This window comes from Callospermophilus lateralis, assembly GCF_048772815.1.
Source record: "Callospermophilus lateralis isolate mCalLat2 chromosome 11 unlocalized genomic scaffold, mCalLat2.hap1 SUPER_11_unloc_1, whole genome shotgun sequence".
NCBI lineage: Eukaryota > Metazoa > Chordata > Mammalia > Rodentia > Sciuridae > Callospermophilus > Callospermophilus lateralis.
Window position 1 is genome coordinate 3,232,362 of NW_027510153.1, and position 5,205 is coordinate 3,237,566.

Genomic DNA, 5,205 nt, shown 5'->3' on the forward strand with positions numbered 1-5,205 from the left:
GGATATACAAACTGTGGGTTATTTGTTTTACTCAAAAGTAAACCACATTTTCAAAATTTCTTTTATCTATTGACAACATATGAGATTTTCCCCCCTTGTATTATCCCGTTATAATAGCCTGTTAGACAATTTTAAAATATTTAATTTAGGGAACAAGCATATTTTAAAGCAATCTCAAGACCTATTTAATTAATTTGACATGATATAAGTGCCCAAATACTGGTCTAGTGTTACCAGATACCAATTTTGATAAAGTCTGGGGAAACACTAGTATTCTTGAGACTTGTTGGGTAAATTCTCATTGACCCATTAACAATTCTTGACTCCAGACATGAAAGAAACTAATATTAGAGAACCAGATAGATACAAACATCGCAGAGTTTATATTGTTTTTTATTTAGCCATAAATTTGGGGGTAATTCTAAGATTTTAGGACCCATCTTCAGAATCCCAGAGATGTCCCTTCACTTTGAGGAACTGACTAGTTCCTGAAACTAAGTTATATTGAGGTAACTATGAAGCACTGTTCAGGCTAATGATACTTTGTGACTCTTTTGAAGTTGTGGTCTTATTTTTACTCACAAATGCTGTGCTTCTTTCAAATGCAGTGCCCCCTTGAATACAGCCTGAACCATCAGTGGAGAGTCAGTGTAGTCTGTTACCACCTATTAATCCCTTTTCCTCTTGGACCTAACTACTGACCCTGAACCTCCTTGAGCAAATCACAAATGTTCATTTTTTCACCCTGCAATCTTAACTTCATTGTGCTCAGATGTCTTGTTCCTTGGTATGAAACTTTGCACATCACTAGCAAGCCTGAGGTGAGTCTCATATCTTCAGGTGCTGTGTCTAACTTATCTTTTTTAACCTCCTGAGCAAATTTTCTTGACATGTGACCACATTCAAATAATTAAATGCACATACTCTGCTTTACCTTTTTCCACAGCAGATGTCCCCTATAATTAGCATGAACACGGAGATGAAAAACATGTTTCATCTTCATCCCTTTCTTCCTGATTTACAATATTCAAGTTATAAATTCTTATGATGGATAATACATTGGAAGATGTACAGACCTACCTTCTCTTTTGATCTGAAAAACCATTCACTTTCTCTTTCATTGCAGCTGATTTATCTTTGGCAGTGAGCTTAACTTTTCAACATTTAAAAACTGAACTTCTCAAATTCATTTCTATCTCATTAGTTCATGCTAGCTAACTTGACTAAATGAATAGTAGTAATAGTGGTAGTAGTAGTAGTAGTAGTAATAGAACCTATGATCTAGGAAGAATTGTATTTCATTCTAAGCAACATATTGATTTAGGAGGACTAGGGGCAGGAGATTGGAAAAGGTGACTTTTCAGAGATCCCCCCCCCCGACCCCCTGCAAGAATATAATTATTTTACACTGTATTTGGCTTGCTTTGTTCTGCAGATGTCTTTCTTATCAATAATTGTGTAAGTGGGGTAAGTAAGTGACTAAAACTCCCTGGTTTTAAGATTGTATAAATACCAAATGCTGTGTACAGAGAATGATAAAAGATATGGGAAATAATTGTTGCCTCTTTGTGCAATTTGAAACATCTTCTTTCATTTTTGATCTGCAAGAGTAGAGGGAGACTGACCAGTGAATGAATCAAGATGTTAAACCACATTTAGAATCTAGGAAGGACTGAAAATTTTGATGATTTTCATTTATTTTTCCAAATGATTAAATTTATGAAGTAACCACCAACGATTATATGTCTTGCTTTTTCTTTTAAAAAAAATTTTTTTAAGTTGTAGGTGGACACAATACCTTTATTTTATTCACTTATTTTTATGTGGTGCTGAGACTCAAACCCAGCACCTCACGCCTGATACCCAAGTGCTCTACCACTGAGCCACAATCCCAGCTCTCACTTTTTCTTAAAGACAAATCTTTCCTGGAGTTGGGACTAAAGTTCCACTAATCTTTTTTAAATATAAATTTTATTTTTAAGCACAGGCTGATATCACTGACTTGTCTATTGGTGGGAAAAAGGAATTATGTATATTAAAAGAAAAAAACAAAAAACAAAAAAACGATGGCCTCCTTTCAGGTGTTTCAATAAAGGGTTCCAAAAAATAATGAAATAAAAATCAATGTTATGTGCTTCATTGCTTTTTCATGTGTGAGAAAACTCTTTCAACAATTCTCTCTACCCCAGGGGTACTATAGATTGCTTGTACTGTCAATACTTTTCTGCATTTCTTTTATCCAGTACAATACACCTCCTTGTCCCTTTTTTTGAGAGCAGTGGTAGAATTTCACCCACCATTTAAAATGTAGATGATGCATTGTTTGGAAAAGTTGGCTTGAAAAAAAGCAGTTTAAATCTAAGTGAATTATCACCTAGGTTGTGTGTGTACCTAGACCAGCAACTGGATACTGTGGGAAAACTGTGAGCCACCTTTGGAGGTGGTGAAAAAAGAAGGGTACTGCTGTATAGCTTCTTTTGCTATGCAATAAAGGCAGAACTTCTTAATCACTTGTCTGTTGTTCTTTCCAAATTTGGAGTATAGACTCCACCCTGTAAGACTGATGTTAAAAGCAGTCTTAGAAAAACTTCAAAAAAAAAAATCATTTCTTCTCATCAGCTGTCACTATATTTTTATTTTCTAGAAGATTCAAAGAGTTCATTTCTAGCAAATGCATTGTAAAAATGTTCCATGAATTTTAAGCAAACGACCAGATGATACGTGCAATGATGCCTTGTGTCTCTTAAATTAAGCTCCCAAAATGACAACTTTTCAGGATGGAGCAGAGAACCTAAATATCATGTGGACTTCTAAAAACAGTGGTCATAAAACCTCTGTATTAACTTACCAGAGGTTTTTGCTTAATATGCAAATCAGTGATCTTGCCCCAAATGTAAAAAATCTGGTGATAAAGCCCAAAATGGATCATTCAACACATCCTCCAACTACTTCAGATGCTCACTAAAAATGAACAGTGTTGTGCACACCTGTAATCCCAGCAGCTCGGGAGACTGAGATAGGAGGATAGGGAGTTCAAAGCCATTCTCAGAAACAGCAAGGTGCTAAGCAACTCAGTGAGACCCTGTCTCTAAATAAAATACAAAATAGGGCTAGGCATGTGGCACAGTGGTTGAGGGCCCCTGAGATCAATCCCGGGTACCAAAAACAATAAGAACAACAACAAAAAAAAAACAACAGTGCTGCTTTTTGCATTCAAAAAGAGCTTTTTCAACCCTTATACATATACTTCTTAATAAGATTATTTGATCTCCCAGTTGAGAGATTAGAAGTGATTCACATCTAAAAACCATAGAGGAAATTGAGGCAGGTACCAGCACAGCAGGAAGAATAATTTTATGAACAGAAATCAGAACACTAAAAGTTATACTCCTTAAAAGAAACTTCTATATTAGAATATTTAATAACAGATCTTTTAAATTTTTTATATTATTTTAATTGATACATAATAAATGAGCATATGTATGGGGTACATTTGTAATGTTTCAGCGTGTTATACATTTTTATAATGATAAAATCAGGCTAATTAGTATAGCTATCTCCTCAAACATTTATCATTTCTTTGTGGCAAGAACATTTAAAATCTTCTGTTATTTTGAAATATACAATATATTATTATTGACTAGAATTTCCCTACCTTGCAATGGAACAGCAGATTTTACTCTTCCTACCTAACAATAACAATATAGCAATAACTTTTGTACCCATTTTCCAGTGTCTCCCCTGTCTTCTTCACCCCCTCACTTCAGTTTCTGGTAACTGCCATTATGTTCTCAACTTGTACAAGATCAACATTTTTAGACTCTATATATGAGTGAGATTGTGTGCTATTTGACTTTCTGTTGTCTGGCTTATTTCACTATATGTCCTCCAGGCTTATCTGTGTTGCTGCAAGTGATAGGATTTCATCCTTTTATAGCTAAATAGTAATCTATTGTATATATGGTCACATTTTCTCTATCCCTTTGTCTGTTAATGGACCCTTGTGTTGATTCCATATCTTAGCTATTGTGAACACTATTACTACAGCACTCTGCAATAAATATGAGCGTGCATATATCTTTGACAAACTGATCTTATTTGCTTTGAATATATACTGTATTAATTAGCTTTTTGTTGTTGTGATCCAAATACCTGACATAAACAGTTATAAGAGAAAAGGTTTATTTTGATTCACAGTTTCAAAAGTTTCAATCCATAGGCAGCTGACTCCAAGGCAGAAGCATCGTGGTGGAAGGGTGTGGCAGAGGAACACAGCTCAGCTCATGGCATTGGAAAAGCAGAGAAAAAGAGGGAGAAGGGGCCAGACACCAGAAATATGCTTCCGGGGCATGCCCCCAGAGACGTCCTTCATCCAACTAGGTCCTACCTTCTACAATTGCCACCACATTCCAATAGTACATTCAGATTTTTAATTCATCAAATCTATCCATTTGATGGCCTAATCTTTTGATGAGGTTAGAGCACTCATGTTTCAATCATTTCCTAAGACATATCTCTGGACATTGTTGCTTTAGGGACCAAGCCCTCAATATATACATGTTTGGGGGACAACTCAGAAACCATAACTACCTAGTAGTGGGATGGTTGAATCAGCTTTTCTTAGTGATAAGGCAGATTTGTTCTTTATTACAACATGACTTTTGTAATAAATTTTGAAATATGTTTAGGTTTCTAATAATCTTAAAAAGGCAAGGAAGTATGTTATAGGCAACTCTTTTAGCTTTAAAGTCATAATACTAGAAAAAATAACAGTGAACTGATGGATGACTTAGAAAATGTTTGATTGCCTGACTGCATGCATTGTAATGAGACTTAGGAATCAATATGCTCCCCAGCAGGCACTGTCTTTCTCAAAGCACTGTTGTCCTGCTTTCACATGTGAAAAAATATGATGTGACCACTAGAGATGTTCTTTTTAATGTGAACAAAATCATTTTGAAAGGAAGAAAGAAAACTCTAGGTTACTGAACCCAATCAGAATTTGGGGAGAATGTCCTCTCTGATTTTTCAATAAATATCTCTGAAACTATGATTAGCTGAGGCACATGGATAGAGACTATAAATTGAAGTAGTAGTCACCATGAACCCCTAGCCACCTTTGTCCCCCTTCCACAGCCAGCCCAGCATATCCAAAGAATTACCATTCATAGATCTCTGTTAAGTTTTTGATTTTATTTATTTAAT